Source organism: Macaca fascicularis, chromosome 11 (assembly GCF_037993035.2).
Source record: "Macaca fascicularis isolate 582-1 chromosome 11, T2T-MFA8v1.1".
In the NCBI taxonomy this organism is placed as follows: Eukaryota; Metazoa; Chordata; class Mammalia; order Primates; family Cercopithecidae; genus Macaca; species Macaca fascicularis.
Window position 1 is genome coordinate 4,039,743 of NC_088385.1, and position 26,113 is coordinate 4,065,855.

At 49.5% G+C, this 26,113-nt stretch overlaps 1 protein-coding gene across 12 annotated transcripts in view; it reads left to right on the forward strand.

Moving 5' to 3' along the window:
* TSPAN9 (tetraspanin 9) overlaps positions 1–26,113 on the forward strand; it is a 211,715-nt gene that overhangs the window by 76,003 nt on the left and 109,599 nt on the right. The window contains exon 1 of one of the 12 annotated variants that reach the window (XM_065523579.2): positions 3,548–3,615. The exons of the other annotated variants lie outside the window; for them this stretch is intronic. The gene's annotated coding sequence lies outside the window, so the exon portion shown is untranslated. Of the gene's footprint in view, positions 1–3,547; positions 3,616–26,113 lie in introns of those variants that run through there. 12 annotated transcript variants of the gene reach the window in all.

Consider the following 26,113-nt stretch of genomic DNA (forward strand, 5'->3'; position numbering starts at 1 on the left):
GGCCTGCGTCTCTGCATCCTCTCCAGCTTGACTGGGAAGCTGCCCGGGCTGGGGGAGGGACTGCCCCATCCAGCTGTTGTCCACCTCCCAACCTCCCCACGGCTGCAGCTGTCCCAGCTCCATCAGTCACGTCCAAGGCTGGGTGGGAGGAGGGGATGAGGAGAAGAGGGGGCCTCTCGGGCGTGCCTGGCTGAGGTAACTTTGGCTCCTGCCTCTGAGGAGGTCTCCAGTTGCTGAGGGAAGAGGGGAGGGTGGTGGCTGCCTCCTGGATCTGGGTAAATTGTGGGGTTTGGGTAGCTCAGCTTTCAGCCCCCCGTCATTTGTTTCTCTGGGAGGGCCAGTGTTTTATTGAAAAGAATAGAAACGGTCGAATTCTTCCTTCATCTACATCTAACAGGTTCTTCTGGCGCTTCTTAGCGTTGCTGTGCTTTTGGTGAATGAGTAAATGAAGGCTCCTCACCTGCCTCCAGGGCAGGGAGATGGGGCCTCTGTTTCTTCCGGCTTACTGGTTTGGTGATGGCCAGGCCCTCTGTGTAGGGGCTGGACTTAGGGAGTGTGAGCTGTAAGGATGGATGGATTTTGTCCTCCAGGTGTGGCAGGAAGTAGGCAGATGCCCATCCTGGCATTACCGTTTCCTGCAGCCAGATGCAGCCTTGCCTTGTCCTCTCTTTCTCCCTGAAATTCGGCGGAGTCCCTGAAGTCTCCAGCGACCTTGCATTCTTCAAAGCTAACGGGAGAGACGCCAAGAGACAAGTGGTCCTCTTTCTTGGCCAGACCTTAGTTTGCCAGCCTGAAGAATGGAGAAGCATTGCCACCTGTTTCAGTCCAACAGACAACGGCATCGTGGTGTGAAAAGTTGATTTGAGTCCTTTGGAGAAAAGGCCCTAGGGGAGAGGCACTTACTTTGTTTTTATTCTGCGCTTTATCTGATCTCAGCGCAGGACAGGATGGGTGTTAGCCAAGTAATAGCCATCAGTGAGTCGAGACCTGGCTTAGAGTTAGAGACATCTGGGGAGCTTTTCAATAATTCAGGCTCCTGGGCCCCCATCCCAGATCTCTGGAGTCTGAAGCTCTGGGAACGGAGGCAGAAAGCTGTATTTTGAAAAGCTTCCCATGTGATTTCGATGCAAAGGTAGGTTTGCCCCTTTGAGGAGAAATCCCTTGCTGAACAGATAATCATAAGTGCTTTTCTCTGAAATATGCCTGACATTGGGAGCAGTTGTTAATTGATTCATTCAGTCAGCCAGCAGACATGTAGTGAACGCCCGTGGCGTGCCAGACGCAGCTCTGGGCAGAGGGGTGTGGGCAGGATTAGGGGACGTGTTCTTCCCCCAGGGAGGGCACAGTCCAGTTTGGGAGACAGACAGCACCAGCGATGACAATGTAGCATGAAAGGTGAGGTGTGGGAGATGCCCGCTGGGCCCGTTACGTTTGGCTGGGCTTCAGAGAATATGTCTTGGCCTCCCTCGGCCTGTTTCCGCCCCTCTGCCAGTGAGAGGCTTAATACCCTTTTTATGTGTGTTTGAACAGAATGGGGCACATAGCTGACTTGATGCTGATGCCCAGAGAGATTAGGGGGCTTGACTAAGACCACCCAATGAGTTAGTATTTTGTTGATGGGGGGCAGGAATGGGGAGGGTTTCCTTTGAAAACTCTGTGTCATAAAACCCCCAAATGAATTGTAGTGTATCTGGGCTCTGCAGGTGGCAAACAGACATGGTGTCCATCTTGCTTTCAGCCTGTGGCCTGGCGTGAATCTTAGGTTTCTTGTCCACACTCTGAGGCTGATACATACCCACGTTGCTGCTAGTTCTTAGAATTAGAGATATGGGCCGGGCGCGGTGGCTCAAGCCTGTAATCCCAGCACTTTGGGAGGCCGAGACAGGCGGATCACGAGGTTAGGAGATCGAGACCATCCTGGCTAACCTGGTGAAATCCTGTCTCTACTAAAAAAAAAAAAAAAAAAAAAAAAAAGAATTACAGATATGGTATGGTTGGCCCATGCTAGGTGCTCAATGAATGCCAGTTTTTCTTCTCTACCTTTGTATTTGGTGTCTGAAGTGAGGAGAGTATATGCTTTCCGGGGCCTCAGACTCTCTGAGCTCTCCTTCTAGCTGGAGATTGCCTTAGCTCCTTCCCAGTTACGAGCTGATTTCAGGGTGCCGAGTTCCAGGCCCTGCAGGAGATCGAATGCTGCCCCTTCTTCACCCCACGCCTGGCCTGGCCTTGGGGAGCCCTCCCCTGTCCTGTGCCTTTTAATTCAATACTCCCTGACAGCTCCATGCAAATTGCTAGAGCACTCAGAACGCCTCATTTCTCAGTAAGGCCCCTTCATGCAAGCCTTTGTCCTTCCGCTCAACATTAAACTCTGTCAACATTTTTTCCCAATGAAGTTCTTCCTCCCTCCTCACCGTCCCCAGTCTCCAGCCAGCTTCGCTAGCCAGGGACAAAATTGGATTGCAATTTCTAGCACTTCCTGGAGATCAGGTCCCTGAAGAGCTATAAAAATCCAGCGGTGTTTCTGGCCACCTTTCCATGTGGTTTGTAGTGCACTGTCACACACGCCTGCAGAGCATGTGTTTGTGTTTGCAGTCGCATGTTTGCACACGTGTGTGCATGTGTGTGAGTGGGTGCGTGCATGCATGTGTATTTGGCTTTAAGGGAGGCTCTCCTATTGCATTACCTATGTTGCTAGTTTCTGGCTGCCAGTTTGCATTTCTTAAGCGAATTTTCTGATTCCAGGCTTGGGAGGGCTCCCCTGCACTGTATGTAATCGGGCATGAAGCCTGTGGTGGGGTGGATTTGGGTAATGGCTGGGCTGCATTCCTCCCATTCTTTTCTCACAGGAAAAAGTGCCTGGATAGAACCCTGGGGTGGGGATTGCTTACAGAAGGGGCCGGCTGCCTGCCACCAGCCTTCACATTTGGCCCCTGTTGGCCCCCTCCAGCCTTGTCCTCCCACCTCCCCTCAAGGCAGATGCCACCAGCTGGGTGGGCACTGGGGCTGCGCATGCCCCTCAGCGATTAATGGCCTGCAAGACTAGGCTGCCCTCTTCCCGCCCATGCTTGGTGGGACATGGCGCCCATTTCCAGGGTCTTCTTCCTTAAACTCAGATATGAAACAGAACAGGGCAGCCTCCAACGTGAAATGTCTCTTCCTCCCTCCCTTCCTTCCTCCCTCCAGCCCTTTTTTCTTTCTTAAAAAAAAAAAGAAAGAAAAAGAAAACCCAGAAAACATGGTGTGCCCTGTAATCCCAGCTACTTGGGAGGCTGAGGCAGGAGAATCGCTTGAACCTGTGAGGCAGAGGTTACAGTGAGCCGAGATCGTGCCATTGCACTCCAGTCTGGGTGACAGAGTGACTCCACCTCAGAAAAAACAAAAAACCAAAAAAACACAAAACACACAGCCAATCTTTGGAATTGAAAAGTAAAAGTCCAACAATCAGGCGTAAGTGAATTTCCTGCAAATGGGATGCCCTGCTGGATGGGGCTGTGATTCGCTGCTTGGCGCAGACAACTCTCGGAGGAATTTTTCCTCTCCAGCTCTCATTCCCTGGGGAAATTCATGGCGGGCAGTCTCTCCCTGGGGAGTCTGACGAGCTTGGAAGGAGATAAGGTAAGGAGGGCTCTCTTTCTGTTTTCCAAGGCACCCTGCTCTGTCCTAGCTTACAAGGAGGCAGCTGCCACTTCCCAGCCCTCCTTGCCTGGCCACCACGGAGGCCGCTGTGGGGTCAGCTCTCCTGGTTGTCAGCAGGATCCTGGCAACCAGCCCCTCCCTCACCCGCCACAGGGTTTGGCCTGATGCCAGGGTGGGCTGGGATTTGGCATCCCATCGGCCCCTCCTTTTGGAAGGTCCTGTGGCAGTCCTTCTGTCCTTCTGACACACCTGCCCCCCCTTGGCAAGCAGCCTTCCTCCTTGAGACAGAGTCTCACCCTGTTGCCCAGGCTGGTGTGCAGTGGCGCGATCTTGGCTCACTGCAACCTCTGCCTCCCAGGGTTCGAGCAATTCTCCCTGCCTCAGCCTCTCGACTAACTGGGACTACAGATGCCTGCCACTATGCCCGGCTAATTTTTATATTTTTTAGTAGAGACGGGGTTTTGCCGTGTTGGCCAGACTGGTCTTAAACTCCTGACCTCAGGTGATCCACCCACCTCGGCCTCCCAAAGTGCTGAGATTATAGGTGTGAGCCACCACGCCCAGCCAAGCCCCCTTCTTTTCTTGTGCTGCATCAGAAGACTTAGGGACTCTGAAACCACAGCAGAAATGACAGAGCAGCAGAGGCGCACGCACACACCTGACAGGTGGGGGCCCCAGGACGGCGTCTGTGCTCAGTGCGAACGCTGAGCTTCCTTTTATGGTGTGTGCTCGACTGTGCGTGTGTGGGGTGTGGTGGTGGTGCTGGTGGTGCAGGGTGGGCCTTAATTTATATTGAAGCCCTCTAAGTCTTCAGACTGATTTGTGACACCTTTACCTTGTGCCTCCCCCCTGTGGGACTCCTGGAAGGACCTGAACAAAGCAGACATTTCCTGCCTAACCCTCGTCATCTTGTGCTAGTTTATTTCAGGGTCAGGAGCTACTGGGCATTTAAAACAAAATACTTATTGTATAAATAATGTTGTGTAATAAGAACACAAATCAAAGAAATAGGGGTAAAAAATGCCTCACAAACCTGCCATTGTGACAAATCAGTTTTCCATTTTCCATGATGCCTTCGGTCTGTATTTGCTTGCAAACATAATTTTTTTTTTTTTGCATGGTTATAGTCAATAATGTAGATGGAATTTTGTGTTCTATTTGCTTTCTTTAACATTTTAAGAATTTTGCATTCTATTTGCTTTCTTTACATTTTACCATAAGCTACATAATCATCACAATTACGATCATCGTAATCATCACCCTTTTAAATGGCTACATAGGAATTGTTTCCTATTTCTCCGTTTTGCTACTGTTGAATGTTTAGCTCACAATTTTAACTTACCTAAATAGTAGAAACTGCATTACTACATTCACGTGTTAATATTATGTGTGTGTGTGTGTGTGTGTGTATCTATCTGTGAATATCTCTGTCTCTCTGTCTAGCTGTCTATTCCCCCTTTTGCATTATTTCCTTAGGACAATTCAAGAAGCCAAGCTTTCTTTCCTAGAGCAACGAGGGATGTCATTCTGGGTTATTAAATACCAGCCGGAAGTCAGGTGCCTGAGAGCAGCCACAGGGTTTAGCTCAGATCTTGGCCTGAGTCTGTTTTCACACACTGCCCTTGGGAAGGCAGTCAGGTGCAGAGGCCCTGCTTTAAAGGCTGTTAACTCTGCATTTTTATCCTATCGCCGGCTTCGAAGCCCGCTGGCCTGGGTACATAGATTTTGAGTATGTTGCTTCACTCATTCAATAATTCCTAAGTGCACTCCCCATCTGACCCCATTCAAAGCAAGAGAAATAGGCCTAGCTCGCACCCTTAGGGAACTTGCAGTCTGAAATGACCATGGGCTCACCCATTCAATTATATTCAGTCAACTTTATGCAAGCCTGCAAACTCAGATGAGTGATAACAGCCCAGGGTGGTGGGCCCATCAGCGCATTCCTCCCTTCCTCTCTCTCTTCCTTCCCTCCCTTTTCCTCAGCGTCCTGCTTTCATTGTTTTGCAGCAGAATGACCAGCATAGAACATGATGCACATGTTCGGCCGTGCAAAAGAGGAGCTAGTGCTTAAGTACAAATGGGAGACAGGATTCTTTTGTTTTAAATAAATACTTAAACATGACTTCGGTCCTGTGAACATCTGCACTCCAGGCCTGAGCAGCTGAGCTGCGTCTCGCATGGACCTGCAATGATTCCATGATTGCCTGCACGCCCAGTAATCATTACCTGGCATTGTGGTGCCAGTGGTTGAATGTGATCACAGTGAGCCCCTTTTCTAGTGACTTCTCCAGCCCCCCAGACATGATCAGGCTAGGACAGAGACAATTGGAGTTTCTCAAAGGGCAGTGGTCTGTAACAGTTAAGTATCCTACATGGTTCTCTTGGTTCTCTAGATCTTCCATTTTTCAAAGAAAAATTGAACTTCTGATTTTTGGGTAAAATCTCCTAATTTTCAACTACTAGCAGCTAATTTAAAAAATTTTAAAACGTGATGCAGACCAAATAAAACCTACGTGTGGTGGGGCTGGATTTGGTCTGGGGGTACCAACTTGTGACCCTTGCTTTATGTGTTAAAGGTAGGGTGTTATGCTGGGCACTTTGGGGAATATAAACAGCATAAAGTGATGAAATTAATAAAAATCACGGGGTGTGGGAGAGGCAGCTTACACAGAGTTACAATACAGAGCATAACACGGTTGGCTCCGCAAGTGAAACCGAAGGCGGGCTGTTCTGGGAATGCTGGGCAGGGACTGTTGATTGTGTCCTGAGCTTTTAGGAAATTGGCACAAGGAGGCCGCTCCTGAAAAACTGTTAGAAGAGACCACATCTTCCAGGCCCGGCATGGTGGTGCACGTCTGTAATGCCAGCATTTTGAGAAGCTGAGGAGGGAGGATCCCTTGAACCCAAATGTCTAAGGCTGCAGTGAACCATGATTATACCACTGTGGCCCTGATGACACAGCAAGACCCTGTCCCTTAAAGAAAAAAATAAAAGAGGGAGCGAGAGCAAGACCATGTCTTCCTTTTTAGTCCCTTTGGGAAGAGTTAGGCCTTGAGTGAGAGATGCTTGAAGCATGGAGTTGGAACTGGGAAGATTGGATTAGGTGGGTGCCGAGTAAATTTCCTTTTCCCCATTTTCCCATCTGCACAGTGAGGAAAATTGTCCCCCTTGGGCAGTTAGCAAGTATTTATTGTAGGCATACTGGAGGCGGAGTTGCCAGGGCCCCCTCTCCCTCCCCTCCGAGATCTCTAAGGGGAGATAAAGGGGAGTCTGTCTGAAGTGCTTTGAACTCTTCAGGACGGCGAAAGGACTTGAAGACGTTGCTCCATGGTCTTCCCGGCTGACAGCCATGACGTATGAACCTAGGGATACTGAAGAAATACGACTTGCTCGGGAAGTAAACATCCAGTGTTATTTATTAGTTATTTAAAAAACAAAGCTTTTCTTAGCTGGGAGGTTTCAGATCAGTGACAGTGTCAGCTCCAATTTTCCTCTGTTAATAACAGGCCAGCCTCATCCCCGGCCTGTGTCGGCAGCGTTGAGAAGTGTGTCTGGGCGCACCTTTGGCATTTGACGACTCCCTGGGAGGAAGGGAAAATGGTACTGAAGAACCGGAAGGTTGTGCAGGGCCAGGACAGATCTCGTTGTGAATAATAAAGCAAGCACCCTTCCAGTGCTGGGCCTTTTGCTTTTATCTGTGTCCTCCCGTCTTGTATCCCACTCCAGGCCTGGGAGAGGGAGGGGCAGCAGGTGGGGAGTTGGGGGGCTAGGAGACAAGGTACTGACAGAGGCATCTCCTGTCTTCTTGATAGGGGAGGTGTTGGAGTTTGGGATCTAGGCAAGACTTCGACTTTGCTTCTTAGAGTTGTTTTTTTGTTTTTTGTTTTTTTTGAGATGGAGTCTCACTCTGTCACCCAGGCTGGAGTGCAATGGCATGATCTCGGCTCACTGCAACCTCCCCCTCCCAGATTCAAACTTCCCAGATCTTCCTGCCTCAACCTCCCGAGCAGTTGGGATTATAGGTGTGCGCCACCACGCCTGGCTAATTTTTGTATTTTTAGTAGAGACGGGGTTTCACCATGTTGGCCAGGCTGTTCACGAGCTCCTGACCTCAAGTGATCCGCCCTCCTCGGCCTCCCAAAGTGCTGGCATTACAGGCGTGAGCCACCGAGCCCGGCCTGCTTCTTAGAGTTAAGTGGAATCTGGAGATGGGTGGGAGGGTTGGCTGGCTAGCTGGGAAGGCTGTGGAGCAGGAGAAGGGCCTGGGGCAAGGGGCAAGGGCTGAGGGCCAAGGTTGAGGTGAGGTCTGAAGAACTTGAGGGCTACTGCATTTTGACCTTGAGTAACTATAGTATTGATAAGGACAGTACCTTTGCAGTATTGAGTATAAATTCTCCCTCACTGAGCCTCATAGAAACAGGTGAGAGAGGGCAGAGCAGGTTTTATTATTTCCACTTAATTCAGGCTGAATGTGGTGAATTTTAAGAATGTGGGTTTTTGAAGCTAGACAGATATGGGTTAAGCTTAGCCCTCTGACCTTGACGAATCTCATTAGCCTCTGGACCTCAGTTTCTCCATCTCTAAAACGGGAGACCAATGCTTGCCTCACCGGGTATTTTGTAAGGGATGAAAACCTAAAATAGTCTTTGGTACACAGTAGACATTGAATAGTAAATAGCGGCTGCTACTGCTGTCAGTGTAAACTAAGAAACAGACCTAGAGAGGTCATCTGTCCTGCGGAAGGTTGCAAGGGAAACAGCCAGGACTGGAACCATGGTCCCAGATTCTCCCAACCAGGCCATGTTCTCCCATTCCTGGGGCACTTCCTTCCACTTCCCTGATCAGGTGGGCGCTGGGCAGATGCCGGCAGGCAGGCACCACTGCCGTCCAGGATGTATTTATGCCTGAATTGTAAGTTGTGGGCTGTGCCTGGCCTCAGACATGATTATAGGGTACTGACAAAAGCAGCACCCCCTGATGAAGATGATGAGCAAAAACACACCAGGGCTTTTGTTCACCGAGCAACTCCATTGTGTCTTTCTCCCCTTCTCCACCCCTCCCTTTATCTACTAAAAAAAAAAGAAATGGAAAAGATGAAGGACTGTCAGCACCAGATCACAACACGGGCTCCAGGAGTTGGCGGCTTTTCAGTGCCTGCGGAGTTTCCTCCTCTTGCTTTCCTCGACCAAGTCTAATTGAGATAAATCTGAGGGCTCCCCTTGGAGCGCAGGGGCTTCCTGCTTCCCTGTGTCCCGGACGAGTGTCCCCTGGGGATCGCTTGGTCAGCACTCCCCCCTGTCTCATGGATGCCTCCTACAAGATCTGTGGAAGTGGCTGCTCAGTCTGTCTGCTGCCTGTGAGTGGAGCCACCTTTCCCCAGCACCCCACGGGTCATGCCACACTCCCTGCTCCTATCTCAAATCTGTGCTTCCATGTATAGCGTGCAGGGCTCTGCAGAACTTGACCTCAGCTTGTTTTTGCGCTGCTGTCCTCCACTGTTCCTTGCGAAAAGCATAGGCTTCTGTGGCTCACGTCTGTAATCCCAGCACTTTGGGAGGCTGAGGCAGGTGGATCACGAGGTCAGGAGTTCAAGACCAGCCTGGCCAGCATGGTGAAACCCTGTCTCTACTAAAAACACAAAAATTAGCTGGGCATGGTGGTGTGTACCTGTAGTCCCAGCTACTTGGGAGGCTGAAGCAGGAGAATCACTTGAATCCAGGAGGCGGAGGTTGCAGTGAGCTGAGATCATACCACTGCACTTCAGCCTGGGTGACAGAACAACACTCTTTCTCAAAAAAAAAAAAAAAAAAAAAAAGCATAGGCTTCCACTGTGACGGCCAATTTACTGCTTCCTGAACAGGTCTGGAAGCCACCTGCCTTTGTGCTTTTGATCGCTCAGCCTCTTTTGCTTGGACAGCCCTCACCCCAGTGGAATTAGGCCCAATCTTCGCGGATTAGCTGGAGCGCCAGCTCCTCTGTAAAGCACATCTTGCTTGGGAACGTACTCCTCCTTTGCCTGGCACTTCACAGATATGAAATTAATGTTGGCTTTGCTTAGGGCCCTCTGCTGTGACTGTGCAGGTCTCTTCCAGGGCCTCCTCAGAGCTTGATTGTCTGCGCTCCCCACCCCCTGCCAGGGAGCCTATTTACACTTTCATTGTACATGATCTAAGTTCTTAGGCATTTTTCTTTCTAAGTTTAAAGTTCTCTTACTTTTCCCATTATTGTCTGTTGTTTCTGAGCCTCAGAGGCTATGGCGACAGGAGGGTGTCGTAGAAAGCACACAAGATTGAGAGCAGGAGCCGTGCCTTCTCCTCTCAGCTCTGCCTCTCACCAACTGTGATTTGGGGCGAGTTGCTAATCTTATCTGGGTCGGTCTCAGTTCCCCATCTGTAAAACAAGGGCTGGGCTTATCTAGTTTCTACGATTTGTGGATGGGGTTTTAAAGAACAGATTTCTTGAGATATGCTTCATATACCATCACACTCTCCCATTGTTACGGGCTCAGTTGTGCTCCCCCGCAAATCATAACCCCATACCTCAGAATGTGACTGTGTTTGGAGGGAGAGAAGATCTTCAAAGAGGTGACTGAGGTTAAATGAGGTCACCAGGGCAGGCCCTAATCCACTGTGACTGGTGCCGTTATAAGAGGATATTAGGGACCTGGCACCATGGCTCACACCTAGAATCTCAACACTTTGGGATGCCAAGGCAGGAAGACCCCTTGAACCCAGGAGTTTAAGACCAGCCTGGGCATCATGGCAAGACCCCTCATTTCAGTTAAGAAACTATATATAGAGAGAGGATATTAAGACAGAAACAAATACAGAGGGAAGACCACGTGAAGACAAAGGGAGATGATGGCCATCTACAAGCCAAGAAGAGAGAGAAAATGGATGAAACCAGTCCAGCTGACACCTTGATCTTGGACTCAGCCTCCAGAATCATGAGAAAATAAACTTCTGTTGTTTAAGCCACCCAGCCTGTGGTACTTTGGTTATGGCAGTCCTAGCAAACTGATACATCTATTTGTATATTTAATATACAACTCAATGGTTTAATCTGTTCAAGTTGTATAACCACTGCCACAATTTATATTTTGAACATTTTATCACCTCAGAAAGAAACCCCATACCCACTGGAAGCCATTCTCTATATCCTCCCAACCCTCATTCCTCCCCCAGCCCTGGGCAACCACTAATCTGTGTTCTGTCTGTGGTGTTGCTTGTATTGTGGATGCTTATTTTAAATGGAATAATGTAATAGGGGTTTTAATTTTTTTGTGATTGGCTTCTTAGCATACTTAGCATAATGTTTTCAAGGTTCGTCCATGGTGTAGCATATGCCAGTACTTCGTTCCTTTTTATTACGGAATAATATTTCATTGCATGGGTATGCCACATTTTGTTTATCCATTCATCACTTGATGGATATTTGGGTTGTTTCAGTTTTTTGGCTATTTTGACTAATGCTGCAATGAACATTTGTATATAGATTTTTGTGTGGACTTTAAAAATTTATTTTATTTTATTTTTATTATTTATTTCAGGTATCTAGGAGTGAAATTGTTGGATCATATGGTAACTCTATGTTTAAGTTTTTGAGGAACCACCAAACTGGTTTCCAAAGTGGCTGTACCATTTTACATTCCCACCAGCAATGTATTCCAATTGGGAATTAGACTCTTTTCCAATTTCTCCACATCCTTGTCCACACTTGTTAATTTCTGTCTTTTTGGAGCCATCCTAGTGAGTGTGAAATGGTATCTCATTGTGGTTTTCATTTGCATTTCCCTAGTGATGAATGATGTTGAGCATCTGTTCTTACACTTATTTGCCACTTGTGTATCTTCTATTCATATACTTCTCTTATTTTAAAATTGGGTATTTGTCTTTTTATTATTCAGTTGTAAGAATTCTTTACATATAAGCCCCTTAATCGATATATGATTTGCAAATATTTTCTCGTATTCTGTAGGTTTCACTTTTTTTGATGGTGTTATTTGAAACATAAGAATTTTTTTTCTTTTTTTTCCGACGGAGTCTCGCTCTGTCACCCAGGCTGGAGTGCAGTGGCCAGATCTCAGCTCACTGGAGGCTCCGCCTCCCGGGTTCACGCCATTCTCCTGCCTCAGCGTCCCGAGTAGCTGGGATTACAGGCGCCCACCACCACGCCCAGCTAGTTCTTTGTATTTTTCAGTAGAGATGGGATTTCACTGTGTTAGCCAGGATGGTCTCGATCTCCTGACCTCGTGATCTGCCCGTCTTGGCCTCCCAAAGTGCTGAGATTACAGGCTTGAGCCACCGCGTTCGGCCAACATAAGAGTTTTTAATTTTGCGGCTGTACCGCGGTGGCTCACGCCTATAATCCCAGCACTTTGGAAGGCTGAGGCGGGTGGATCATCTGAGGTCGGGAGTTCTAGATCAGCCTGACCAACAGGGAGGAACCCCATCTCTACTAAAAATACAAAATTAGCCTGGCGTGGTGGCGCATGCCTGTAATCCCAGCTACTCAGGAAGGCTGAGGCAGGAGAATTGCTTGAACCCAGGAGGCGGAGGTTGTGGTGAGTTGAGATCACGCCATTGCACTCCAGCCTGGGCAACAAGAGTGAAACTCAGTCTCAAAAGAAAAAAAAAAAAAAGAGAGTTTTTAGTTTTACTGAAGTCCAATTTATCTAATTTTTCTTTTATTATGTTTTTGGTGTCATATCCAAGGCATAATTGCCAAATCCAAGGTCACAAAGAGTTACACCTATCTTGTCTTCTAAGAGGTTTATAGTTTTAACTCTTACATTTAGGTCCATGATTCATTTTGAGTTCCTTTTTGTATATGGTGTGAGGTAGGGGGCCAACTACATTTTTCGCCTGTGGGTATGCAGCTGTCCCAGCACCATTTGTTGACATAAATAGGATCTTAAAGGACACCTGGAGCCCTTTAAAACCCACCATCTGGGGAGCAGGAGGTAGGTGGAGCACCTAGCATGGGGCCTGGCCTGGGGAAAGTGCTCTTGGAAAATGCCCTTTCCTGCTGGAAGAGCACCAGCGAGCAGCTCCCCAGTGCCTCTCAGCCTTTTGTGTTGAGATTGTACAATTCTGTGTGTATGTAACTTGCTGTTCACTAGACCCAGAATGGTGCTTGCTATGGTTTGAATATTTGTCCTCTCCAAACCTTGGGTTGAAATCTATCTATCTATCTATCTATCTATCTATCTATCTATCTATCTATCTATTGTTTTAGAGATAGAGTCTCAGTCTATCACCCAGGCTGGAGTGCAGTGGGTGCACTCCAGCTCACTGCAGCCTTGAATGCTGGGGCTCAAGCCATCTTCCCGCTTCAGCCTTCCAAAGTGTTGGGATTACAGGCATGAGCCATGGTGCCTGCCTGGCCTCCTCAGGTTGAAATTTGATCCCATTGTTGGGGGTGGCGCCTAATGGGAGGTGTTTGGGTCATGAGGGCAGATCCCTCATGAATAGAGTCATGTCCTCCCTGGTGAGTGAGTACATCCTCACTGTAGTAGTTCCCGTGAGAGCTGATTGTTAAAGAGCCTGGCACCTGGCACCTCCGCCCACTGTCTTGCTTCCTCTCTCACCATGTGATATCTTCATATGCTGGCTCGCTTCTGCCTTCCACCATGAGCAGAAGCAGCCTGAGGTCTCACCAGGTGCTCAGACATCAGGATCGTAAGCCAAATAAACCTTTTCCCTGATAGATCATCCAGCTTCAGGTATTCCTTTATAACAACACAAAACAGACTAAGACAGTGCTGTATGCAGCTGCATGCTAAATAATTGATTCAGGTGATGGTGAAGGTCAGAACAGGAGGATGTGGGCTTCCATCATAGCAGGGGAGTGTCCCTGGCTGACAGACCTGCTGGAACCAACAACAGAGAGGTTATCAACTCTTATTCTACCTGGAGAGGTATTTGAGGGCCTCTGGGTCCAGCTGATGGGGCTCTTGGAAGTCGTTGATCAGGCCAGGGAAAAGATGATAGTGACAGCCAAGACCAGAGGTAATGAATGTTTAGAAAAAAAAGAAGTAATTTTTCAGCTTTTTGGCTTCTTTAATCTCACCCTGCTTTTGGGCCAGAAGAAGACCATTTTCTTTCCCCTCAGCTCTTTCTCAGCAGAGCTAGTAGGTCCCCCGGGTAGATTTAAGGGAAGTTAATGAGACAAGTTATGGTTATACCAGGCTCTAGGCTACATGTCTCCCTTCTCTCCCAGGCCTCCAGGGCTGAGGCTCAAGGCACCATCTCCCCTGCCTTGAGAGCTGAGGCAGCCCTGGAGGCCCCAGACATCCTACTGGAGAGACTGTCAGGGTGGGGGCAGCAGAACGTCAGAGGGACACATCTTCTCCTTCATCCCACTGTGGACAGCATGGGAAGGGAGAGTCTTCCCAGTCATTGGCGAATCTCCCCAGTAGGGCCCCAACTGTCTTCTCCAAGCGTATTCCCATCCCCTTCTGTGGTCCCTGGCTGCAGTCCACACGGAGCACTCCCATGCTTGTTCGTGCAGCTCTCTGCGGAGTCCCCAGCATCTAGACACTGCCTGGCATGATCAATAGTGGATGAATGAATGAATGCTTTTCTACCTTGAGCTCAAGCTGTTCCTTTCACCTCATTCCCCATTGCCCTCTGGCTGTTTTCAGAAGCCTACCAACTGTTCAAAGGCCAGTTTAAATGTCTATAAGCCCCATACTGAATATGACAATCCCATCTTTTGCTCCTCTCGCTCTTTTGTTTCTACCTCTGTTTGGCACTTTCCACACTCTACCCCATGGTAAGATATTTGTGCATCTGTTTTAACCCCAGCATTGACCCTGTATAGGGCAGGGACCATGACTTTCTGTTTGCATTTTATGTCATTTCTCCTCCCTTCCACCCCACTACCCCTAGGATGGTGTTTCATAGACCTTTGCCACTCAACGAAGTCTACTTAACTATAGCACCTGGGTCACACATTGTTGATGTTGGGTCTTTTTCCCGACTTACTGTTCTGCCTACAACTTTTTGCCACTCAGAGGATTTTCCTGGGTTTCACATCCTGGAGTAGGAGGTATCTACGAGAGACAGGTGTCAGCGTATGGTGTTCCCAATCCATTGCGTATAATTTACATATCTCTGTGCCGCTAGCATCAGCGAGACCGCGTTACTAAGGTATTATGCTTGACTCCTGGCAGGAAGAATTGGAGCAGATAACACATCAGTGGTAATCCCTTGCTCTGCCCTGGAGGATACAGAAAATCTCTGGTGTGAGTTACTGCCTGTGGATGTTAGACACTCACCTGCTGTCATTCATGTAGAGGCTGGATTTCCATCTCCAGTTGATTAGGCAGCTCTCTCTGTTTTCTCCTCTTTGCAAGGAGGGGGCCTCCTCCCCACCTCCTTCACCCCAGTTCCTGATCTGGAGGGTGGGGCTGAGAGGGGCAGGAGGGCCCGCGGGAGGGGGCCCACTGAGAATGCCAAGCTATAGAGGTCCTTTGGGATAGACCAGTGGTACTGAGGCTGGATCATTCATTAGGTAGCAGAGTCCCTGATGAGAGGAAAGGGAAGGAAGGAAATGGTGGCCTGCTCTGTATTTAGATGGGGCTTTCTTCTTCTTAAGGTGCTTTCATATGCGTTATTGCTTTTGATTCTCTAAACAGTCCTGGGAGGTGGTTTATCTCTGTTTTCAGACACAGGGTCTGCAGAGCAGAAAAGAAGGTGATGTGTAGCACAACTGAGAGAGAAGTTTGCTTTACACTCTGGTACGTAGCGCTGGTCAGGGAGCTCCACCGTGGCTGGCATGCAGTGGGCATTTGATACGTGTTTGTCCAATAAATGAATAACAGGCACTCAACAAATCATCCTTGATTTGAAATAAATGTTTTTCTGGATTTTGCTCCCAACTCACTCTGGTCTTCTTTACTCTCTGGCTGTTTCTTCTCTTCCCTGTTGGGTTAGCTCCTCTCCCTGGCCCTTGCACTTGTCCCGGCCTGTGAGGGGAGAATGACACCCAGAGATTGCTGGATCGTGGTGGTGCAGAGGCGTCTTGCGGTGACACCTGGGAGCCAGCAGTGTCATGGTAGGTTGGCAAGTGCCTACTGTACCACCCTCCCCCTTTGCTGCAGGTGGATATTGCTACTTGATCACAACACTGTTCACTCTGCACCCAGACTGAGCTTGCTGAGCCTTCCCAGTACAACACTCCAGGTTGCCACCACCAATGGGCCGTGGTGGCATTTTGGATGGCAAGGAGGCCGTGTCTTGGGTAGACTAAGGAGCATTAGGCTGAGGGTCAGAGGACCTAGCTCTGAATCCTGGCCTTTCCATTTCTGCTTCGTGACCTTGGGATAATCCCTGGACATTCCAGAGCCTTGAACGTGCTGACTTCTCAGGTCCCTTCGAGCCCTGAAATTCTAGGATTCTGTGGTTCCCTTGGTTGGGAGGAAAGAGGCTCTCGTCTGGTGGCCTGGTCATAGAGGGGTAGGATTAACCTCCAGGGTCAGCGAGCTTGCAGAGCTCAGGAAATGCCTCTCTCTGATCTGTATTTGGTCCAGAGACAGGTGGTGGAGCTAGAGGAGGGGAAGTTCACTCACAGCCCTAGGCTGGGGGAAGGGAGGTCTAACTCAGCTGCTGTTTTTCCTAATGGAATGAAGGTTTTTGGATCTGAGTCCTCAGTGCATCTAGATCTTAGCAAAGAAGCAGGGAAGTACTGGCCACGAATCCCACTGCTCATCCTCTCTGTTGGTGGGGAAAATAGAGGGGTTTCTTATTGCTGATTAATGGGGGTTTGCCAGGAATTGGGTTCATTTGCTCATTTTTCAGTAAACTTTGTGAAGTGTCAGTTCCTTGGGCAGGTTCTGCTCTTTGGACTTGTAGATGACCTCCAGGAAATCACTTTCTTTGAGACATACCCCATGCTCTCTTGTTTCATGGGGGAGTCCAGAAGTATTTAAAGTGTTGGTGAGTTAGTTCTGTTGTCGCTGCTGTACTGCAAGGCGAGGGTCATGGAGCATTTCTCCCCATTGTACAGAGGGAGATACTGAGGCCCAGAGAGAGCTGCTCGCAAAGCTGTGGGTCTGCTGGCAGCTGGGAGGGAGGCGCCTCTGCTTGTAAGCTCTCAAGACTGCGAGTGAGCTGTAGGCAGTCTGTCTGTGTCTTTTTGAGGCGCCCGTGAGATTAGCCACTGAGCAGAGGTTTAATTTATGATGGCGCCTAGTATTCTCGTCCTGCTGCCTGCTAGAATCTGCTGCATCATTGGAGTTGCTGAGCTCCCAGGGGTGTCTTAAGTCTCATAAGTAATCTGTGTCTCAGCCGTGTTCGAGGCAGCCTCATGCAGGGGACGGGCTTCAAGGAGTGGCTCCGCACCGAGACTCAGGCCAGGCTCAGATTTGTCCAGGTGTGGATGGAATGTGTCGGTCTAACGGGACCATGGAGGGAAGTGGCCGAGGTGTGGGAATTACAGACATCTGAGTCAATGTTACGCTCAAAACGCTCTCATTTGGTCACTAATGATACAGTAGATATAATAGTTTGGCATTCATGACTCCTCTTGATGAAAATGGTGGAAATGAGGACCTAACATGGGAGAGACACAGAATTCTAACAATATTCAAGCAGTATTAAGTAGTGTAAGCCTAATGTATATTGTATTATTTTTCATTAACTTCAATTTAATAGACATTTATATTTTATTTTGTAATGTGCATAGTTCTTGCAAGCAGTAATGCTGCCTTTCTTTAAACAAACGTTCCATATTTTGCACTTTTCACTAATTTGGAAAGGATTTGTTATTACTGATTAATGAGGTTTTACTAAGAATAGGATCAAAGCATCATACTTTCTAAAGCTGGAATGTTCCTTAGAGATTATCTCATATTCGTCATTTTAGAGATGAAAAAAGACTAGTATTATACATATAGATGATCAGTGATTTATTTTACATGAACAGCTTTGTCCTTTTATATATGAAAGGGCTGCGGGGATGAATAAATGGGCAGAAATGGAAAATGTTCTAACCTTCTGTTGAAGTGTAACATACGTATGCAAAAATGCAGCGTTCGATGAATTTTTATATAAAAGTGAACACATCTGTGGGACCAGCATCCAGACTGAGAAACAGGACATTCCTAACACCTTGGACGTCACCCCCATTCGCCTTTCGAGACATTGCTCCTGCTCAAGGGTAGCCACCAACCTGATCTCTAACAGCATATATTAGTGTTAGTTGTTTTTTTCTTTTTGAGATGGAGTCTCACTCTGTCATCCAGGCTGGAGTGTAATGGCACAATCTCGGCTCACTGCAACCTCCACCTCCCGGGTTCAAATGATTCTCCTGCCTCAGCCTCCTGAGTAGCTGGGATTACAGGCTCCCACCAGCAAGCCTGGCTAATTTTTGTATTTTTAGTAGCGACGGGGTTTCACCTTGTTGGCCAGGCTGGTCTGGAACTCCTGACCTCAGGTGATCCACCCACCTCGGCCTCCCAAAGTGCTGGGATTATAGGTGTGAGCCACCGTGCCCGGCCCATAGATGAGGTTTTGAACTTTACATAAATGGGATCATACAGCTTGTGTTCTTTTGTCTGGCTTCTATTTCGCAACATTAAAAATGAGATTCATCCACGTAGCTGCAAGTGGCTGTAGTTCATTGATGATCTCTCACTAATGAGATATCACACTGTGACTGTTGATTTCACCGATGACCAGTGAAGATGAGCAGTAGGAATGGGATTTTGTACATAGATGAAGGTTTTTAGCTCTTCCGTTAAGTTAGCTACTCTGTGCCAGCCAATGAGGCCACAGAGAGACTGAGACACATTTTAGGGATGATAGATAAACATATAACTTGAGTGCAGTGTTGATCAGCTTAGAATAGAAAAAAACTGTAAGCCCTGGAGATTGGGCTTATCTCTTGTGTACTTTTGCACATCTCTCCCCTTCATGGTTAGGATGGTGCTTGGTGTGTAGGTGCTCATAAAACTAGTGGGAGGTCAGCCCAAGGTTCAGCCAGAAGGGATGATGGTGATGGGCTGGGATGGATGTGGAGTCATTAGCCCATGATGAGCTGGATTTGGGGTTTGCACAGCCCTCACAAATGTGGCTCCAAGTCCAGGCAACTGCTGCCTAAGTGCTGTGAGCGTGGCCTCCTGCTTGGGATGGGGATGGCAGGGACTAGGAGCTACTGGGGGCCAGATGTGGCTGCTGACCTGGTGTGCAGGGGCCAGGGCTGACTGACTTTCCTCCAGGGACTTTGGCTGGCATCACTCTGGCCGGGGGTGGGGGGGCCTTACTCCATACCTGCAGAGTTCCCATCTGGGGCGATGTCCCTGTTTGCATGGACCACCCTCCTGGGCCCATCCCACTGGCTCCTTTGGGAGCTCTGGGTCTTATTCTGCAGGGTCAGGTCATGGGCCTGTCCTCCTGGGAGGATTGGGGTCAGTCTGGGTGGCAGGTCTTTGTGGATGAAAGCATGTCCTGGGGTCCAGCGAATGAGCAACAGCAGGAGGTATCCCCCCATGTCACTCATTCCATGCCACAGAAGCCCAGGCCGGGGGAGACCACACCACTGTTCAGCTCAGTGCCCTGCAAGGCAGGAGCAGCACCAGTCATCCTTGACAGAGAATCATTCGCTCTTTTCTCTATCATGGGAAAAACCTTCATCCCTCTACCCTGTGCCAGCTCTTTCCAGATGCTTCAAACCTTTTTAGTTGCTAAGGTCTTCATAAAAATCTCCCCTCTAGCCCTCGTCTTTTTGCCTCCTTCAATTCAAGACCGAGAGTGGAGCCAAAATCTGTGCGTTCCCAGTATGTCACGGGTGCTGCAGGGGTGCTGGGTGAATAAGACCTGGGCCCGTCTGCAGCTGCGCAGCGTCCAGCACACAGGACAGAATGAATTCAGGACAGGGTCTAAGAAGAGGCTACAAGGGGTAAGAAGAGAGTGTCACAAGCTGGGAGGTGCCACAGCTGGGGGGCAGTGGGGAGCCGACTTACTTTCTCTTTGCCCCCATCTCTACCCATTCCCTCCATTTCTATCTGCGAATCACTGTCACGTGCTTGTGAAGTGCTGCATCCAATCTCTTTACCAATGGATGTTTCAAGAGCAGTTATAGGCATTGGGAAAGAATTGAGCTCCGGATGGAGAGGATTTGATAAATCTTAATTTTCTTCCCAGACCAGGCCCTGTGTCTCTGGAAAGCTGAGGCCGCTCTCCGCCCCCTCCCTTTTCTGTGTCTCCCCCATAAAGTACTCGTTGAGTAAATGAATGAATCAGATGCACTGCCTCGAGGGCCCCGCCTCCCTCCCGGCCAGTGTGGGCGTGCAGATGGATGAGCTCAGGTTTGGACGTGACTCACGAGGAAGGTAGCAGGGAAATACAAGGTGGTGATCTCATGTGGCATTAAACGGAGCTGGGAACATGAAGTGTGTGTGTGCTTATCTTTTCATCATTTCTCTCCTCATTCCAGACCCCCTGGCAACAGTCTGCCAGGATGACACTATGGAGCAGCCAGAGAGAAAACTGGCTCCATTTTCACCCGCCCGTGAGTTCTCAGGGCCCATTCCAGCTTCTGCACGTGGAGCGTGGGAGAGGGCCAGAGGCCCGCACTGCACGGCCCACCTTCAATGCTCTGTCTTCCTCCTTAGTCTGCAGAAGGCACCTCTGTTTCGGGTGCATGTGGGCAGGTTGACCTCAGGGCTGGGGGGAGGTCTGATTGGCTTTGGCATTCTCTGAGAGAGGAGTGGAAGGAGTCCCTCCTTTAGAAGTCAGGGCAGAGAGAGGGAGTTCGTGTGATCTGGTGAAAGACCTTTGACTTAGAAAGAAGCTCTGATTTCTAGTTCTGGTTTGGATATTAGTTTGGTGTCCTGGGAAAAGTCCTTTATCCCCCAGATCTCAGCTTCTCCACCTGTCAAATGGGTGACACGTGTACCTGCCCTCCCTACTGCCCAGAGTGGCCATAAGGACCATGTGAGTTAACAGTATGGCAACCTGGGAAAAGTGAAAAATGCTGATAAAAGTAATGTGATCCATGATTAATAACAAACCCTGTGAACCCTCAGCACCATAGGCATCGGTCCAGATATGGGAATCGCAGCTAGAAAAAGCCTAGATCCCAGTGTCGAGGGTCCAGCCTGGGCATCTGGGCTTCCGTGCCTGTGAGCTTGTTGGAGGAGTGGGAACCATGCAAATGAATTTGGAAGACTTATCAAGGAGGCAGTTTTGAATGACATTTGAAGACAGGAAGAAGATCGTTATCAGGTGTCAGGGTGGGCAGGGTGGCTTCCTGGAGCCGGGGGGAGGTGGAGGGTGCAGAGAAGCTTAGAGGTGTGTACAGCTCCCTGAGTGGGACTCAAGCGATCTGCTTGAACCCAAGCGTGGGGCCCCTTCTCTCCTCGTTTTTGCCAGGTAGCGTGGGGTCAGAAAGAGCCCTGATTGAGGAGGAGTCAGAATGTCTTGGGGGAGGGGTGGGGGCATCCTGAATCTCATCTCTGCTACTTTCTGGCTGCCGTGACCTTGAGCAAGTCCCTTTACCTCTCTCTGTTCCACGTCCTTCATCTGGGAATAATAATACCTGTCTCACTGGGTCGCTGTGAGGATTGAGTGAGGCAGACAGCCTGGATATAGAGGGTGCTCAATAAATGTCACTGACATCTGAATTTCTCTCCCATCCATCTCGTTTATGGTGTTTGCAGGGAATATTCTGCACTGATCCCTGCCAGGGCTCAGTATTTTCCTTCCTTTTCCATGGAGACAGACTTTGCAGTTCCTCCAGTTTTATACCTACAACCCAAACTCCTGCGTTGGACACAGCAATCTACGGCCAGCTTGCTCCAGATAGCATGTACCGTAGGATTCCGCATGTAATGCACATCTGTGGGAAGAAACTCAGACTCCAAAGGCAAATCTTACAATTACAACACTTTTAGAAGCAGAGATTTTGTTTTTCTCTTCCTCCTTGTCATCAAAATTACATTGTTGGAAACAAAATCTGATCTGGTGGATGTGCGTGGCGTAGAGAAGAGATCACTGAGTCAGTTCTGTGTGTGGGAGTCATGATGGGGGAGCAGATAGCCATGGTCATGCGTGTGGCTTCTCCTGGCCACAGAGCACCTTATCTGTAGAATGAGCTGGCTGCAGCACCTTATCTGTAGAATGAGCTGGCCTACCCAGCTGAACCACACCGCAGGAGTGCTGGGGAGGATGGCTGGATGTAGAGCAGAAGGACCTGCACAGCTGTGGCACCTGTGGGGCTGCTGGCCAAGGCTTCGAGGGCCACCATCACCTCATTGTCTGCTGGGTAAGGACTCCTGGGTTGATGCTGTGTCTAAAGCTCCTTCTGTTTCTAAAGTTCTTTGACTCATAAAAGCATAGCATCTGCATCTCCACTTGGATGACTAATAGACGTCCTAAGGTACTGAAAAGCACACACCTGGTCTCCCCACTCCTGTGTTCCTCTGTAGATCAACCAAGATTTTTCCTCCTCTTGCTGCTTCTGTGGCTATAGCCCTGATCCAGCCACCATTTGTGACCTCGTGCTTGGATTGTGGGAACAGTTTCCCAGCACATCTCCCTGTTGCTGCCCTGTCCTAATGTGTGCCGAGACCTCCTGACCTTTCTGTTCAAAGCAGCTGCCCCCGCCCAGTCCTGTCTTCCTTATCCCTCTTTATTTTTCTACATTGTCTTTATTGTCACCCCCATGTCCTCAAATCAGAATGCAAGCCATAGGAGGGCCTGTTTGTTTTTCCTCCTGGTTTTGTGCGCTGCCATAAACCCAGTAACTAGATCACGTAACTAATCCATAATCCACAGAAACTGTTTGCTATCAGTCTGCAAATTACTGCCCACTCTCTTCTCATGTTTTCCATAATGCCAGCCCCAACCTTGAGGATCCCTTGACCCTGGATGTCCTGATAGTCCCTGCTGTCCCCTCTCTCACCCATCAGACCCACCTGTCCTTCCTGTATTGTTAGTTACCCATCCCTGTGTGTCCCTGTAAATAGATCTGATAGATAAGATAATTGCCAGCGGGGCTCCCGAGACCCTCTCCTGGCCAAGAGCCACTCCTTGTACTTCTAACCCCCTTTTCCCAGCACAGACCTAGTACATAATAGAAAATGCCCAGTAAATTCAGCATTCATTCATTTACTGCCAAATTTGTTAATGAACTGCTGTTGACAGATGATTAAAATTCAATCCCAGAAATGTTCTGGGCCTTTGAAAGGTGTGTCCTACAGGCCCGAAGGAGGGGCTGTGGCCAGATGGTGGTTCTGCACTCATAGGTAGGGTGTGGTCCTTGTTTGCAGTGAATCTCTGGGAGTGTGGCAGTTTCTCCTGTGTGTCACTTTCTCCCTGTGTCTGCATCCAGAGTGGCCGCGGTCCTCAGGGGATGAAGGGTGCACCTATTTCTTTACATTTCCGTGGAGGGTGGAAACTGCTCCTTGAGATTTTAAAATACGCTTCACGGTCCCCATGGTGTCAGGTATCTGGTTTATGGGTCCTGTCCTGGTTGTGATAATTCAGGCTAAGCTGGATAATAAACGAAAGTGGGACAGAGCCGCAGGATAAATATTGCTACAGGGCATCTCCAGTGGCACAAATCACAGGGAAAATATCTCCCAGGCTTTTCATTTCTCCTCTTCCTCCCTGGCCCTCTGGTAGCAGCCAGCAAAGCAGGATCCATCCGTCACCCTGCCCCCGCCCCACCCCCACCCCAGCCTCAGCTCTGGGCGCATTGCTGGGGAGCGAGGGATGCACATTGGTCCTGGTGCAGGCGACCCTCTGCCTACCCGCCCAGCTCTGGAGGCAGCCCTGGGGGGCCAGGATGGCCAGGGTCATGCCGTTTTCAGTTGTGGACGAGTGCTTAGCTTTGCAGACCTGATTCTTTATCTCTAAAATGAGAGGGATTAATAACTGGTGGTTCTTAGTCTGGTGCGAGTGAGTGCTCGCGTCACTCACCAGGGGAACTGTAATCCCTGCACTTTGGGAGGCCGAGACGGGCGGATCACGAGGTCAGGAGATCGAGACCATCCTGGCTAACACGGTGAAACCCCGTCTCTACTAAAAAATACAAAAAACTAGCCGGGCGCGGTGGCGGCCCCTGTAGTCCCGGCTACTCGGGAGGCTGAGGCAGGAGAATGGCGGGAACCCGGGAGGCGGAGCTTGCAGTGAGCTGAGATCCGGCCACTGCACTCCAGCCTGGGTGACAGAGCGAGACTCCGTCTCAAAAAAAAAAAAAAAAAAGCTGCTTGCTGAGTCCCACCCTAACGCACAGAATCACGGCCGTGGGGGTCTGGTCTGGGGCGTCTTCACCGACGTTCTGTGGCCTCTGCCAGCAGGGCTCCCGAGGCCCTTTCCTGGCCAAGAGCCACTCCTGGTACAAGTGAGGCCTGAGATGGGCGATGGGGCGGGCGGTGCGATGGGCCACTTCGTTGACCCGCTCTTGTACTAGATCCATCAGCACTGTCACTTAGCAAGGCTTTCTTCAGCTTTGGAGGCATGCTGGCTTTGTAATCAGCATCAACCTGTAGGTGTTGATTGAGGCTGCAGAGAATACCAAGCTTCTCCAACACGGAGGTATGGAAAGGTAACTAACCGCAGGCGGCAGGCGAGTCTATTAAACAGAGAGGCTGGTCCCAGCGCAGGGTGTTACCACTGCTGGGCCCTCCCACCCTGAGCTTGAAGCACTCTCAGCGATTTCTCTCACCCCACGCCCGGGTTCTCCTGACTGTGCCTCTGCACTGTCTCTGGATGCCACTTTCCCAGTTCAGGTGCTCAAGGCATCTTACCTGAAAATGGCCATAGCTTCCTGACAAGTCTCCTCCAAGCTGTCCTTTGCTGTCCTGCAACGTGGCTGTGCCCACTGACCTGGTCGGCTGTGCCTGGTGGACTGTGCCTGGTGTGCAGAGGGTGCTCGCTGTGCCCGAGTGGGTGAGTTCAGCGGTTCCCTGTCTTCCCGAGGAAAGCTCAGAGTCTATGTGGCTGCAGCCCTGCCCGTGGCCCTCATGAGCTGGATGACCACCCACTAGACTCTTCTTGTGCTTTCTTGGTTCTGCTACGTCCCTGCCGTCTGCTGGGTCTCACCCGTGCTATTTGTTCTCCCTGCAACGCCCTTTCTCTTGCCTCTGCCAGGCAGACTGTACTCACCCGTCGGGCGCAGCGCAGGTACTCCCACGGGACACCTCCTCATCTGTGTCCGTACTGGCTCTCGCCCTTTAATCAACAGCTATTGACAGATGATTAAAATTCAATCCCAGAAATGTTCTGGGCCTTTGAAAGGTGTGTCCTACAGGCCCGAAGAAGGGGCTGTGACCAGATGGTGGTTCTGCACTCGTAGGTAGGGTGTGGAAAGATGTGGATCGTCCTTGTTTGCGATGAATCTCTGGGAGTGTGGCAATTTCCTCACTCCTCATCTGTGAAGCAGACACCTCCTCATCTATGCCCATACTGGCATTCTAGCACTTACCACGTGCTTGTGCTGTTGAAAAAGTTTGTGTTTATTTTTTATGTTTAGAGATGAGGGCCAGGCTGGAGTGCCGTTACATGATCTTGGCTCACTGTAGCCTTGACCTCCAGGGCTCAAGGGATCCTCCCACCTCAGCCTCCAAGTACCCAGAACTACAGGTGGATACTACCATGCCTGGCTAATTTTTAAGTTTTTGTAGAGATGGGGGTCTTGCTATATGGCCCCTGGTCTTGACCTCCTGGTCTCAAGTCATCTTCCTCCCTCGGCCTCCCAAGTTGCTGGGGGATGACAGGTGTGAGCCACTGTGCCTGGCGCTGTCATTTGTTTAAAGATCTCTCTCCCTCCTTTCTGTCTTCCTCCCTCCCTCCCTCCCTCCTCCTTAAATTATAAGCTGCTTGGAAACAGAAACCAGTTGTGTCTCAAGTTGAGCCCATATACCAAGTGAAGTGCCCAGGAGATCTCTGCCTGATAAATGTTTGTTGAATGACTACAGCGTGGTGGAAAGGATGTGGACCAGGAAGGCAAGAAGTTGGGATGTTTGTTTTTGTTGTGTTCTGACCTTGCTAGATGACCCTGAATAAATTCATTTATTCCCCAAAACTTCGTTCTCCTCATTTGTTTGTTTCTGAGACAGGATCTTACTCTGTTGCCCAAGCTGGAGTGCAGTGGCTCGATCACTTCTGCCTGGAACTGCCGAGCTCAAGCAATCCTCCCGCCTCAGCCTCCTGAGTACCTGGGGCTACAGGTACATGCCACCATACCTGGCTAGTTATTAATTTTTTGTACAGACAGAGTCTCACTGTGTTGCCCAGGCTGGTCTCAAACTCCTGGCCTCGAGGGATCCTCCCACCTCAGCCTTCCAAAGTGCTGGGGTTACAGGCATGAGCCACTGCATCTGGCCATTTCCCTCATTTGTAAGGAGTGCTTACACCTGATGATTTCTAGATTTCCTTCCACTTATTCTAACATGCTGTGATTCCGTCTGTTAGAAAATGAAGAGAGGTTTGTGTGTTCATTTCCAGGGGCCCGTGTGCTCTGCTGT